At 43.6% G+C, this 15,966-nt stretch overlaps 1 protein-coding gene and 2 pseudogenes across 1 annotated transcript in view; 2 read left to right on the plus strand and 1 right to left on the minus strand.

The window, feature by feature from the left end:
* The window catches only part of PTH1R (parathyroid hormone 1 receptor), a 453,204-nt gene that overhangs the window by 175,128 nt on the left and 262,110 nt on the right, over positions 1–15,966 (plus strand). The gene's annotated exons all lie outside the window — the stretch shown is intronic.
* On the minus strand, positions 10,227–10,344 carry LOC134930174 (5S ribosomal RNA; annotated as a pseudogene).
* Positions 11,332–11,449, plus strand: LOC134930175 (5S ribosomal RNA; annotated as a pseudogene).

Consider the following 15,966-nt stretch of genomic DNA (forward strand, 5'->3'; position numbering starts at 1 on the left):
AAAATACGGCTAAGAATTCTAATTTATCACCTAGAAAGTCATCAGGAGCAATTACTGCCGTTGTGTTAGACGATAATCTGCACTATAACAATGAATCAGACGCTGGCTTTCATGGTCTGACAAGAGGAGTTCATTGCGTTTGCAGGACATTTTACTGTTACATCACTCAGTCTAGGGATACATTGCTGGACAGTCTACTGTTATATTTATGAACATTCCATTGATATTTTGTTAGACATTGTACTATTATAATTCTGTACATACTATTGATACACTGCTGGACATTTTACTGTTACATTGTTCAACATTTTATAGGTACATTTTAGACATTCTATTGTTACATTGCTGGGCAGTCTAGTGTTACAGTCCTGGAAAATCTGTACATTTCTGAGCATTTTGTTACATTGCTGGGCATTCTACCGGTACATTGCTGGGCATTCTACTGTTACATTGCTGGGCATTCTACTGTTACATTGCTGGACATTCTACTGTTACATTACTGGACATTCTACTGTTACATTGGTGGCCACTCTTCTGTTGCATTGGACATTATGGTGTTAACATTCTTTTGTTATGGGGTTAACATTCTACTGTTACATTGCTGGGCATTCTGCTGTTACATTTCTAGATATTCTATTGATACATTGCTGGACATTCTACTGTTACATAACTGGACATTCTAATGACAATTTTTTGGACATTCTACTGTTACATAATTGTGGTCAATGTACTGTTTTGTTGCTGGACATTCTATTGTTACATTGCTAGATATTCTATTGGTATATTGCTGGACATTCTACTATTACCTAGCTAGACATTATAATGTAACTTTTTGGGACATTGCGCTGCTACACTGGTGGTCAATCTACTGTTAAATGTCTGAACATTCTACTGTTACATTTCTGGACATTCTACTGTTACATTTATGGACATTCTACTGCTACATTTCTGGACATTCTACTGTTACATTTATGGACATTCTACAGTTGCATTGCTGGACATTCTATTGTAAAAAAAAAATCTGGATATTCTACAGTGACATTACTGGACATTCTATTCATACCTTTTTGGACATTCTGCTATTGCATTGCTAGACATTCTACAGTTACATTGCTGAATATTCTCCTGTTCTGCTAAACACTGGACATTCTGCTGTTACAATGCTGGATACTATTTGCTATTGTTAGATTGCTGGACATTTTACTGTTACATTGGTGAATATTTTACTGTCACCTTGCTGCACATTGTAATGTGACATTGTCGGAGAGGCTGCTGCTGCTTTAGTATAACCGTCCCTGCGTGAACACTTTGCTGCTGCAGCGGACAGTTCCTGTGTCTCTTTGCTGAGGATGCCCTTCAACTTCAGAGGCCATGTGAGGGGATATGAGAGTATTGCTACCTCAGGTGGCTGCTGCCTTCAGGCTGCACCATATGCATAGTGTAAGTGCCCGCAGCACACAATAATGTTGCACAGTTTGTTTTATCTAGCAATCCGCTGGACCCGAATCCTATCCAACATGAAACATGGACCTGCCTCAATGGGATGTTTCATTTCTATGTAGTGAACAAGTAGGACTGTGATACATCCATCCTGTGAGACAGAAATGGTTCTATGTCAGGTGTAATATTGTTTCATTTGTTAACTGTCACTAAAGAGAGGTCAGAGCGCTGTATATAGGGACAGGGGGGTAAGACAACCGCTCCAGAAACACAGGCGACGTGAGACTAGAACATAGGTGGTCATTCCGAGTTGGTCGCTAGCTGCATTTGTTCGCAGCGCAGCGATCAGGCTAAAAAAAGTCTGTTCTGCACATGCGTATGCGGCGCAATGCGCACGCGCGTCGTACAACCACAACAAATTATGTCGTTTTGCACAGGGTCTAGCGAAGCTTTTCAGTCGCACTAGTGGCCGCAGAGTGATTGACATGAAGAGGGAGTTTCTGGATGTCAACTCCCCGTTTTCAGGGAGTGTTCGGAAAAACGCAGGCGTGGCTGGGCGAACGCTGGGTGTGTTCATGACGTCAAAACAGGAACTGAACAGTCTGAAGTTATCGCAAGCGCTGAGTAGGTTTTGAGCTACTCTAAAATTGCACAAAAAAACTTTGTAGCCGCTCTGCGATCCTTTCGTTCACACTTCTGCTAAGCTAAAATACACTCCCAGTGGGCGGCGGCATAGCGTGTGCACGGCTGCTAAAAACTACTAGCGAGCGAACAACTCGGAATGACCGCCATAAAGCAGCTAGTTCATGAGGGACGTTACTGTGAGCTGTAGGGTCACACATGGCCCATCATCATCATCATCATCATCATCATCTATACTAGGGCGGGTGCTAGAACCAGTGACAATTTCTTCCAGAGATCATCATCTTCATCAGTGATTCTATAGAGGGACTGAACCTCTGCAGGGAGCTGGTGAATGAATTCTTCACATCCAGGTACTGTTAGAGACACAGTTCTAGAGTGTATCTACGCTAAGGAATACGGTAGATTCGGATGACTGCAAATGTGATCATTCGCCTAGTAAACCTAATTTATAAAAAAATGACTAGGATCTCTCTGTGCAGGATAATACCAATCCAGGATTTTTGTCAGTGGAAATGGCTCAACCAAGGTCTAGCCACCTTCCCGGGTACTGAGCAGGGTTTTGTATGGGAAGATCTCGGGTGAGCCGCAGTGGAAACGGGTTACCCAGGTCATCTAGCCCGGGACCCATTTACAGCGTGGTGATTGCTCAAATCAGAACCCTGTCTGTGACAGCTGCCGTCGGGGAGGGAGAGATAACAGTCTCCTCAAAAGGTCTTGCCCGATCTGGTTTTTACCCCACCCCCACTTCATACGTGGAGTCTGTGATCTCTCCGCGGCTGTTTTTTTTTTTTTCCGCATTGAATCTGCTTTAAGCACAAGTGAGTTGGAATATATAAATAAATTGTAGCTGCCGCTGTCACATTACATTCTGAAATGTCATTCAACCCAAAGTCAGAAGAGAAATTATTGAATATTACATTTTTTTTAGATTTTGTTTTAATCCAAAACGCTTCTGCCTCTCTTTCTGTGTCTGTCACCATCTGCATGTCAGATGGCACCACAGAGTGCAGTCTTTGTATATTATAAATACTAATGAATACTGGATGAATTTTGGGGTGATAGCAATCAGCTCTGGATGTCAAACTACGTCAGTCACCTCTCAGCGATCAGCAGGTGCTGCCATGTATCTTCTCTGTAACAGAGAAACAGGGAACCCCACTACAGGAAAATGAATATTCTCTAACTACAAAGCCAGTTCCGGCAGGTTGCATCACCCACTTACAAAACGTTAAAACCAATTTCAAAGTATTAAATGAAAAAGCAATATCCTCCTTCTTATCGCTGTGTATTCCCACTTTCCTAATAGAGAATCTGTTATATACAGAGCCATAGAATTATGTGCAGAAAGCGTGTTATGGTATTGTAGCTTTTACATTCTCTTCGTAAACTAAGAAGCCACATTACCAAACTGCTTAGAAATCCCTGTTAGCGAAACAATAAGGGGGGTCATTCCGAGTTGATCGCTAGCTGCTAAAAAATGGCAGTTCTGCACATGCGTATGCGGCGCAATGCGCACGCACGTCGTACGGGCACAACAAACGATGTAGTTTTGCACAGGGTCTAGCGAAGCATTTCAGTCGCACTGCTGGCCACAGAGTGATTGACATGAAGTGGCCGTTTCTGGGTGTCAACTGACCGTTTTCAGGGAGTGTTCGGAAAAACGCAGGCGTGGCTGGGTGAACGCTGGGCGGGTTTGTGATGTCAAAACAGGAACTGAACAGTCTGAAGTGATCGCAAGCGCTGAGTAGGTTTTGAGCTACTCTGAAACTGCACAAAAAAACTTTGTAGCCGCTCTGCGATCCTTTCGTTCGCACTTCTGCTAAGCTAACATACTCTCCCAGTGGGCGGCGGCATAGCGTTTGCACGGCTGCTAAAAATTGCTAGCGAGCAGTCAACTCGGAATGACCCCCAATATACTTAGCCGGACGATACCGCACAAACACCAGTTTTCATTCACACTTCTTATTAAACCTAAATCTTTCCAGCTGGAGAGGGGGGAATGTGGTGGAGAGACGATTTTCCCCCAGCCCTATGTTATATACAGTGTCTCCACCTGTCCACTCTCTCCTATGATTCATTGATGCATTGTGTGCACTAACGTCCACTTCCCAGTGACCACCCGGGAATGCCAGCACTTCCCCACCACATTCCTGATACAATCAATCGCAACTGCGCCTTTGTGCGTTCACCCTGTCTAACACATGAGCTGTCTGGTTTTAAGTGCATGCAGAGTTGCAAATAATCGCTCAGTTACATGGACAGCGGCATTACATATGCCTCTGACTCTGGCCCTCTAAAAGGTTTATGCATCAAGCAGTGATAAGAGTGGAAAAGTGGTGACAGCCAGTGGACAGGTCATGTTGGGGTGTAGTGTCCTATGTCTGTATAGGGTGTAATAGATGTATTATGGTCATGCACAGTGGTAAGGTCATGTTGGGGTGTAGTGTCCTATGTCTGTATAGGGTGTAATAGATGTATTATGGTCATGGCCAGTGGTCAGGTCATGTTGGGGGTGTAGTGTCCTATGTCTGTATAGGGTGTAATAGATGTATTATGGTCATGGCCAGTGGTCAGGTCATGTTGGGGGTGCAGTGTCCTATGTCTGTATAGGGTGTAATAGATGTATTATGGTCATGGCCAGTGGTCAGGTCATGTTGGGGGTGTAGTGTCCTATGTATAGGGTGTAATAGATGTATTATGGTCATGTCCAGTGGTCAGGTCATGTTGTGGGTGTAGTGTCCTATGTCTGTATAGGGTGTAATAGATGTATCATGGTCATGGCCAGTGGTCAGGTCATGTTGGGGGTGTAGTGTCCTATGTCTGTATAGGGTGTAATAGATGTATTATGGTCATGGCCAGTGGTCAGGTCATGTTGGGGTGTAGTGTCCTATGTCTGTATAGGGTGTAATAGATGTATTATGGTCATGGTCAGGTCATGTTGGAGGTGTAGTGTCCTATGTCTGTATAGGGTGTAATAGATGTATTATGATCATGGCCAGTGTTCAGGTCATGTTGGGGATGGTGTCCTATGTCTGTATAGGGTGTAATAGATGTATTATGGTCATGGTCAGGTCATGTTGGAGGTGTACTGTCCTATGTCTGTATAGGGTGTAATAGATGTATTATGATCATGGCCAGTGTTCAGGTCATGTTGGGGATGGTGTCCTATGTCTGTATAGGGTGTAATAGATGTATTATGATCATGGCCAGTGGTCAGGTCATGTTGGGGTGTAGTGTCCTATGTCTGTATAGGGTGTAATAGATGTATTATGGTCATGGTCAGGTCATTTTGGGGGTGGTGTCCTATGTCTGTATAGGGTGTGATAGATGTATTATGGTCATGTCCAGTGGTCAGGTCATGTTGGGGTGTAGTGTCCTATGTCTGTATAGGGTGTAATAGATGTATTATGGTCATGGCCAGTGGTCAGATCATGTTGGGGTGCAGTGTCCTATGTCTGTATAGGGTGTAATAGATGTATTATGGTCATGGCCAGTGGTCAGGTCATGTTGGGGTGTAGTCTCCTATGTCTGTATAGGGTGTAATAGATGTATTATGGTCATGGCCAGTGGTCAGGTCATGTTGGGGTGTAGTGTCCTATGTCTGTATAGGGTGTAATAGATGTATTATGGTCATGGCCAGTGGTCAGGTCATGTTGGGGTGTAGTGTCCTATGTCTGTATAGGGTGTAATAGATGTATTATGGTCATGGCCAGTGGACAGGTCATGTTGGGGTGTAGTGTCCTATGTCTGTATAGGGTGTAATAGATGTATTATGGTCATGTCCAGTGGTCAGGTCATGTTGGGGTGTAGTGTCCTATGTCTGTATAGGGTGTAATAGATGTATTATGGTCATGGCCAGTGGTCAGGTCATGTTGGGGGTGTAGTCCTCTATGTCTGTATAGGGTGTAATAGATGTATTATGGTCATGGCCAGTGGTCAGGTCATGTTGGGGGTGTAGTCCTCTATGTCTGTATAGGGTGTAATAGATGTATTATGGTCATGTCCAGCGGTCAGGTCATGTTGGGGGTGTAGTGTCCTATGTCTGTATAGGGTGTAATAGATGTATTATGGTCATGGCCAGTGGTCAGGTCATGTTGGGGGTGTAGTGTCCTATGTATAGGGTGTAATAGATGTATTATGGTCATGTCCAGTGGTCAGGCCATGTTGGGGGTGTAGTGTCCTATGTCTGTATAGGATGTATAGATGTATTATGGTCATGACCAGTGGTCAGGTCATGTTAGGGTGCAGTGTTCTATATCTGTATAGGGTGTAATAGATGTATTATGGTCATGTCCAGTGGTCAGGTCATGTTGCGGTGTAGTGTCCTATGTCTGTATAGGGTGTAATAGATGTATTATGGTCATGGCCAGTGGTCAGGTCATGTTGGGGGTGTAGTGTCCGATGTCTGTATAGAGTGTAATAGATGTATTATGGTCATGGCCAGCGGTCAGGTCATGTTGGGGTGTAGTGTCCTATGTCTGTATAAGGTGTAATAGATGTATTATGGTCATGGCCAGCGGTCAGGTCATGTTGGGGTGTAGTGTCATATGTCTGTATAGGGTGAAATAGATGTATTATGGTCATGGCCAGTGGTCAGGTCATGTTGGGGGTGTAGTGTCCTGTGTCTATGTAGGGTGTAATAGATGTATTATGGTCACGTCCAGTGGTCAGGTCATGTTGGGGGTGTAGTGTCCTATGTCTGTATAGGGTGTAATAGATGTATTATGGTCATGTCCAGCGGTCAGGTCATGTTGGGGGTGTACTGTTCTATATCTGTATAGGGTGTAATAGATGTATTATGGTCATGTCCAGCGGTCAGGTCATGTTGGGGGTGTAGTGTCCTATGTCTGTATAGGGTGTAATAGATGTATTATGGTCATGGCCAGTGGTCAGGTCATGTTGGGGGTGTAGTGTCCTATGTATAGGGTGTAATAGATGTATTATGGTCATGTCCAGTGGTCAGGCCATGTTGGGGGTGTAGTGTCCTATGTCTGTATAGGATGTATAGATGTATTATGGTCATGACCAGTGGTCAGGTCATGTTAGGGTGCAGTGTTCTATATCTGTATAGGGTGTAATAGATGTATTATGGTCATGTCCAGTGGTCAGGTCATGTTGCGGTGTAGTGTCCTATGTCTGTATAGGGTGTAATAGATGTATTATGGTCATGGCCAGTGGTCAGGTCATGTTGGGGGTGTAGTGTCCGATGTCTGTATAGAGTGTAATAGATGTATTATGGTCATGGCCAGCGGTCAGGTCATGTTGGGGTGTAGTGTCCTATGTCTGTATAAGGTGTAATAGATGTATTATGGTCATGGCCAGCGGTCAGGTCATGTTGGGGTGTAGTGTCATATGTCTGTATAGGGTGAAATAGATGTATTATGGTCATGGCCAGTGGTCAGGTCATGTTGGGGGTGTAGTGTCCTGTGTCTATGTAGGGTGTAATAGATGTATTATGGTCACGTCCAGTGGTCAGGTCATGTTGGGGGTGTAGTGTCCGATGTCTGTATAGAGTGTAATAGATATATTATGGTATTGGCCAGTGGTCAGGTCATTTTGGGGTGTAGTGTCCTATGTCTGTAAAGGGTGTAATAGATGTATTATTATATTGGCCCGTGGTCAGGTCATGTTGGGGTGTAGTGTCCTATGTCTGTATAGAGTGTAATAGATGTATTATGGTCATGTCCAGTGGTCAGGTCATTTTGGGGTGTAGTGTCCTATGTCTGTATAGGGTGTAATAGATGTATTATGGTCATGTCCAGCGGTCAGGTCATATTGGGGGTGTAGTGTCCTATGTCTGTATAGGGTGTAATAGATGTATTATGGTCATGTCCAGCAGTCAGGTCATGTTGGGGGTGTAGTGTTCTATATCTGTATAGGGTGTAATAGATGTATTATGGTCATGGCCAGTGGTCAGGTCATGTTGGGGGTGTAGTGTCCTATGTATAGGGTGTAATAGATGTATTATGGTCATGTCCAGTGGTCAGGCCATGTTGGGGGTGTAGTGTCCTATGTCTGTATAGGATGTATAGATGTATTATGGTCATGACCAGTGGTCAGGTCATGTTAGGGTGCAGTGTTCTATATCTGTATAGGGTGTAATAGATGTATTATGGTCATGTCCAGCGGTCAGGTCATGTTGGGGGTGTAGTGTCCTATATTTGTATAAGGTGTAATAGATGTATTATGGTCATGGCCAGCGGTCAGGTCATGTTGGTGTGTAGTGTCATATGTCTGTATAGGGTGAAATAGATGTATTATGGTCATGGCCAGTGGTCAGGTCATGTTGGGGGTGTAGTGTCCTGTGTCTATGTAGGGTGTAATAGATGTATTATGGTCACGTCCAGCGGTCAGGTCATGTTGGGGTGTAGTGTCCTATGTCTGTATAAGGTGTAATAGATGTATTATGGTCATGGCCAGCGGTCAGGTCATGTTGGGGTGTAGAGTCATATGTCTGTATAGGGTGAAATAGATGTATTATGGTCATGGCCAGTGGTCCGGTCATGTTGGGGGTGTAGTGTCCTGTGTCTATGTAGGGTGTAATAGATGTATTATGGTCACGTCCAGTGGTCAGGTCATGTTGGGGGTGTAGTGTCCGATGTCTGTATAGAGTGTAATAGATGTATTATTTTCATGGCCAGCGGTCAGGTCATGTTGGGGTGTAGTGTGCTATGTCTGTATAGGGTGTAATAGAAGTATTATGGTCATGTCCAGTGGTCAGGTCATGTTGGGGGTGTAGTGTCCTATGTCTGTATAGGGTGTAATAGATGTGTTATGGTCATGGCCAGTGGTCAGGTCATTTTGGGGTGTAGTGTCCTATGTATGTATAGGGTGTAATAGATGTATTATGGTATTGGCCAGTGGTCAGGTCATTTTGGGGTGTAGTGTCCTATGTCTGTAAAGGGTGTAATAGATGTATTATTATATTGGCCCGTGGTCAGGTCATGTTGGGGGTGTAGTGTCCTATGTCTGTATAGGGTGTAATAGATGTATTATTGTCATGGCCAGTGGTCAGGTCATGTTGGGGTGTAGTGTTCTATGTCTGTATAGGGTGTAATAGATGTATTATGGTCATTGCCAGTGGTCAGGTCATGTTGGGGTGTAGTGTCCTATGTCTGTATAGGGTGTAATAGATGTGTTATGGTCATGGCCAGTGGTCAGGTCATTTTGGGGTGTAGTGTCCTATGTATGTATAGGGTGTAATAGATGTATTATGGTATTGGCCAGTGGTCAGGTCATGTTGGGGTGTAGTATCCTATGTCTGTAAAGGGTGTAATAGATGTATTATTATATTGGCCCGTGGTCAGGTCATGTTGGGGGTGTAGTGTCCTATGTCTGTATAGGGTGTAATAGATGTATTATTGTCATGGCCAGTGGTCAGGTCATGTTGGGGTGTAGTGTTCTATTGCAAAAAGCGGGGGTAGAGTCTGCACAGGATCTCTCAATCTGAATACTTGCTAATTTATTAGACATAGGATAAACCTATAGCTTATTTCGTTAACCAACATATGGCCATGTAGTTGAATAATTCATAGCAGGCACTGGGTTGGTGGTGATCCCAGAGGTAGTTCAGTAAACTGATACAAAGAAATTGTATGGTTCCTGTATAGTACAGGAGCCAAAGAAGAAAAGAAGAAAGACTGCACGTCTCTTCTGGGGCACTCTTTTATAGTAATTTATGTGATATTAAGGTATTTAAAAAATAACTTTTATTTATATTCCTCTTAAAATAAGGGGCTATGAGGCAAAAATGGAACTAAAGCACACTAGAGTTGCTATCTATTTATCAAGAGGATAATCCATCCAATTTAAGTGAATTTGATTGTACAAGGTGATACAAATCAAACTGACTGGCTCCGTTCAGCAAAAATATATATATAAAAATGTGTGTCTCTCTGGTGTTAGAAGCGCTGTGATCCAGATTTAAATGATATAGGAAATATCATGTTCCAAAGAAATGCAATATAATTGTATCAAATCACACTATCATTATTCTGGAAGGGAGAGATATTTCTCTGTATAACACAGGTGGGCTCACCTTGTTGCCTAGGTAAGAATCTGTTTCTATAGGCTAGAGTGGATATTGTGAGTGTTGCCTGAAACTTTGGCTCCAGGTCTGATTGTTTTTTGTAGGATAAAAATACCTGCAGTACCGGGTATTCTCTGGTGGTCTCCCAACCAGGTACTGACCTGGCCCACAGTGCTTGGCTTCCAAGATCAGACGAGGTTGGGCATACTCAGTGTGGTGTGACCGCAGGTAATGTATCCTGCTTTATATTGCCCAGAGCCAAGTGTTGTGTAATGGAAGTTATTCAAGAACTCTTAGAGTCCAGATATTGGTGATACAACAATGTGTATCGATGATATTGGAGAGGACAATAGGAGATACGTCCTGAGCCAAAGTTCAGTTTACTGATGAGCCTGATGTTGTCCCAGGATCCCCTTATTGCACAAAAATTATTATTTTCCAAACTAGTCACAAAAAATTATTTGTTGTATAATGTATATAAGTGAGAAGTCACATAAATGTCTGGAAACTCGGTGCAACAAAAATTGTGCAATTATAGCGGAGATATTCCTTAGGAAGGGGCCTAAGACAGCAAATACGGCTTCAAAATTGAGGTATATTCCTACTGTTAGGTGGAGGGGTAAGATACCCCCCTTTTTGCCAGGCACTTCCGTGAACAAGCTCCACGAGCGAAACGTACGTCGTCACTTCCGGTTGTCGTCACTTCCGGTTCCGGCTTCCGAACTTCCGGTCAACGGACCGCGGATACCGGCGCGTCTCTCTGCTGGACTCACCTCTCACCATGGATCTTGAGTGACGGTTCTCACCTAAAAAAGGGGGGTATCTTACCCCTCCACCTAACAGTAGGAATATACCTCAATTTTGAAGCCGTATTTGCTGTCTTAGGCCCCTTCCTAAGGAATATCTCCGCTATAATTGCACAATTTTTGTTGCACCGAGTTTCCAGACATTTATGTGACTTCTCACTTATATACATTATACAACAAATAATTTTTTGTGACTAGTTTGGAAAATAATAATTTTTGTGCAATAACGGGATCCTGGGACAACATCAGGCTCATCAGTAAACTGAACTTTGGCTCAGGACGTATCTCCTATTGTCCTCTCCAATATCATCGATACACATTGTTGTATCACCAATATCTGGACTCTAAGAGTTCTTGAATAACTTCCATTACACAACACTTGGCTCTGGGCAATATAAAGCAGGATACATTACCTGCGGTCACACCACACTGAGTATGCCCAACCTCGTCTGATCTTGGAAGCCAAGCACTGTGGGCCAGGTCAGTACCTGGTTGGGAGACCACCAGAGAATACCCGGTACTGCAGGTATTTTTATCCTACAAAAAACAATCAGACCTGGAGCCAAAGTTTCAGGCAACACTCACAATATCCACTCTAGCCTATAGAAACAGATTCTTACCTAGGCAACAAGGTGAGCCCACCTGTGTTATACAGAGAAATATCTCTCCCTTCCAGAATAATGATAGTGTGATTTGATACAATTATATTGCATTTCTTTGGAACATGATATTTCCTATATCATTTAAATCTGGATCACAGCGCTTCTAACACCAGAGAGACACACATTTTTATATATATATTTTTGCTGAACGGAGCCAGTCAGTTTGATTTGTATCACCTTGTACAATCAAATTCACTTAAATTGGATGGATTATCCTCTTGATAAATAGATAGCAACTCTAGTGTGCTTTAGTTCCATTTTTGCCTCATAGCCCCTTATTTTAAGAGGAATATAAATAAAAGTTATTTTTTAAATACCTTAATATCACATAAATTACTATAAAAGAGTGCCCCAGAAGAGACGTGTAGTCTTTCTTCTTTTCTTCTTTGGCTCCTGTACTATACAGGAACCATACAATTTCTTTGTATCAGTTTACTGAACTACCTCTGGGAGCACCACCAACCCAGTGCCTGCTATGAATTATTCAACTACATGGCCATATGTTGGTTAACGAAATAAGCTGTAGTGTTCTATGTCTGTATAGGGTGTAATAGATGTATTATGGTCATTGCCAGTGGTCAGGTCATGTTGGGGTGTAGTGTCCTATGTCTGTATAGGGTGTAATAGATGTATTATGGTCATGTCCAGCGGTCAGGTCATGTTGGGGGTGTAGTGTCCTATGTCTGTATAGGGTGTAATAGATGTATTATGGTCATGGCCAGCGGTCAGGTCATGTTGGGGGTGTAGTGGCCTATGTCTGTATAGGGTGTAATAGATGTATTATGGTCATGGCCAGTGGTCAGGTCATGTTGGGGTGTAGTGTCCTATGTCTGTATAGGGTGTAATAGATGTATTATGGTCATGGCCAGTGGTCAGGTCATGTTGGGGGTGTAGTCCTCTATGTCTGTATAGGGTGTAATAGATGTATTATGGTCATGGCCAGTGGTCAGGTCATGTTGGGGGTGTAGTGTCCTATGTCTGTATAGGGTGTAATAGATGTATTATGGTCATGCCAGTGGTCAGGTCATGTTGGGGTGTAGTGTCCTATGTCTGTATAGAGTGTAATAAATGTATTATGGTCATGGCCAGTGGTCAGGTCATGTTGGTGGTGTAGTGTCCTATGTCTATATAGGGTGTAATAGATGTATCATGGTCATGTCTAGTGGTCAGGTCATGTTGGGGGTGTAGCATCCTATTTAGTTGCTTTCAAGCAATTAAGAATAAATATAATTGCCAAAGGATATATTATTTATTTAAGCAATAGTTTCAAATTATTCTACATATTAAAATAACTCAAGGTAACTTTCGTTTCACATTGTGTCCTACTGACAGGGTACTGTATGTCACATTAGACATTATTATTCCTAACATACATAATGGAAATTATTAAGTAAATAAATACATTCGCTTCAGTGCGTCTCTCAGCCTCAGTCTCTGCTCCTGTTTGACCTTAAATTCAGGTTCATGTCATTGAAGCGTTAGGAAAGTCTCAAATCTGTTTTACTGAAAAGTTCCTTTTCGTGCTGGAGGGAAATAAGTACGGGAAGGAAAACAAACTTGAAATGTGTTAATAACTTGCATGTAAAATATCCAGATTTTGTGCAAATGTTTCTGCTACCCACAAAAAATGTTCCAGAGAGATGCATTTAATTCCTGCGGGACGTCTGGGAAATGTACAGAGGAACGGCTGATAAATACGTGTAAAGCGGGCAAGCTGCAGTTCTGTTGCACTCATGTTTCCCTTTTGGTGCCTTCAATCTGGATAATGATTTATTGTCCATGGTATAAGTCCTCTCAGTACTGTAACATGTAACAGTCTCCCTGTGATTATGGTCTTTAGTAATTATCCAGTCGGGGAATAGTGGGCCTGCTACTGAGCCGGACACAGACCCGATTCGGTCACAAATGACCCATGTTTTCCTTTGTGGGCATGGGCCGTAGCCGCAGTGGGCATGTGCCGCGACGGTATGCAGCTCATGTCGCAGTCTTGTTTTAGCCACAGTCTGGCTGGCTGGGGGCAGAGACGGGGGGGGGGGGGGTGGGGGGGGGGGGGCGGCTTTGAAAACAGATCGTGTGTCGCCTCCATTTTTGGGGCTTGTGGAAGCCAGAGACTGGGTCTTCCAATGCAGATTTACTAGTCTTGGCAGCTTATACCCCTTTTCCACTAGCTCAAAAAACACGGGTAAATGCACGGGGCGCGCATTTACCCGTGTTTTTTGCAAGTGGAAAAGGGTAAACCCGGATCAAGTGACCCGTGAATCCTACCCGGCTATCTACCTGGGTAGGACACGGGAATGATCCGGGTAGGGTTGTAGTGTAAACGGGAGCCGTGTCGATGCGACACGGCTCCCGTTTACACTGTATGGAAGGGCGGCGCTGGGAGATCATGTGATCTCCCTGCGCCGCCCCTGCCGCGTCACTAGAAGCGTCATCAACCCGGCATATGCCGGGTTGTGACTGCTGATGGGAAAGGGGCCGAGCACGAGTCGCAGCAGGGGGCAGCTCCCGTGTCAGGCTCCCGGCTGCGACCCGTGCTCGTAAGTGGAAAAGGGGTATAAGTTGCGGTAGATGCAGGTACTTTGACACCGGCAGCCGTGTTCAGATGGACATTCTGCACCTCCACAGAGCTGGTGCATTGTCCAATGGAGCTCCTTTTTATGGGGATTAGCGGTGGTCGTCTCGATAAAATCACCATCGGCTGCATTATTACGATAAAGTTGCATTATTGGCTGCGGCGAAAGACGTAGTCTCTACTACAATAGCGTACACCTCTCATTCAGGCCCACACACTCTAAACATATATGTCTATGGTTGGAACCAAACCCATGATCTTGGGGGATATTTATCAAAGCTTATACAGAAAAAAGTGGAGAGAGCTGGTGCTTTGGGGCACATGTATGAAACCTTGGAGAGAGATAAAGTACCAGCCAGTTAGCTCCTAACTGTTATGTTACAGGCTGTGTTTGAAAAATGACAGTTGGAAGCTGATTGGTTGATACTTTATCTCCTTCCACTTTGTCTCTTTCCAAAGCTTAGTACATAGGCCCCATATCTCTCTCCACTTTATCTCTCTCCTCTTTATCTCATGCTGTTATTAGTGTTCTGCTCTGTGGCAGAATCATGGAAATAGGGGATTCTGGTAATAACATTCATTCTTTGTTGGAGACAGAAATAAGCATATTGACATTTCCCTGATATACTGTAGCTATAATAGAGTAGCAATTGGAACTAATTGCAGGATCTTCTCTTCCTTTGTTCTGCAGATTTCCGATGCAGGTCCTCCTCTAGGTGTTTCTAGTCTGAGCTGTGTAACTGGGAGCAATGTGAATTAATAATCAGGTTCCCTATGCACTACTGCGCCAATTCCCAGCACATAAAGGTGGGGGGTGGGGGGGACTCCTGGCAGGCACAGTAACATGGACACCTTTGATAAAGCAGCAGTAGCTGTGAAACGCGTCAGGTGTGAGCCTCCATATCACCCCATCACAACTTATCACCGCAAGCTTGGACCACCTTGGACCCCAAAACCTGCTCGACTTGAACCACATCCACAATTAAGGACTGGACTTTTGTTCATCAAAACGCACAACTGGTGAGGACTTTCCTTAAATTCATGATACAATATTGGAACTGCTAATCCTCCAGCGTTGGGACTTAATTCTCCAGCCCAGGGACTATGCTATAGCCCCAGGATTCAATTGGTTCTAAGCATATAGGGTCCTATGGTCTATTTGGAACAAGCTTATGTGTTGTTTAAAAGGTGATTAGAGGCTATTTATCACAGTGCATTTTCATTTTAATTGTCCAATGGACAGATTTTAAGTCTAATAAATTTTATTTTGTTATCTAGACAATTCATGTCTCTAAGCACAGCCTTATTGTCGTTGTATTACAGTAACATGGATTACCCACAGAAATACAGTGCAGGCAATTCTGCAGAGACGCCAAGTTTGTGTAAATTAACGAACTTACCCCCAAGAAGCCCCTCACATGCGGTTGCTGGGAATCTGCAGACCTTACACGCTGTACTCGATGAAAATACATTTCTTTGACCTGCTTAGAAATATGTTAATTTAATTGCGACCTAATTGACATAGCCCAGGCACATAATTAGCCACGCTCCGTGTCCCTCGAGAGCACGGTTCAATGCCTTCCACCATTTATCCCTTGACTTTGGCTGTTGTATTGGTGCCGAGCGGGCTCGGTGCTCGGTGTTTGCTTTTCAAATGTTTTTTTTTCTGTACATTTGCCAGAGAAGTCACACAAAATGTGTAATGTTATTTCTTAAAATGAGTCCCATAAACAAGGATGAATATGCAGTCTCCTTAGAGACTCGGCGTTTGCTTTAGCGGCTGGGAGACCGGCCAGTCCAATGGAAACGGCA

Source organism: Pseudophryne corroboree, chromosome 5 (genome assembly GCF_028390025.1).
Source record: "Pseudophryne corroboree isolate aPseCor3 chromosome 5, aPseCor3.hap2, whole genome shotgun sequence".
In the NCBI taxonomy this organism is placed as follows: Eukaryota; Metazoa; Chordata; class Amphibia; order Anura; family Myobatrachidae; genus Pseudophryne; species Pseudophryne corroboree.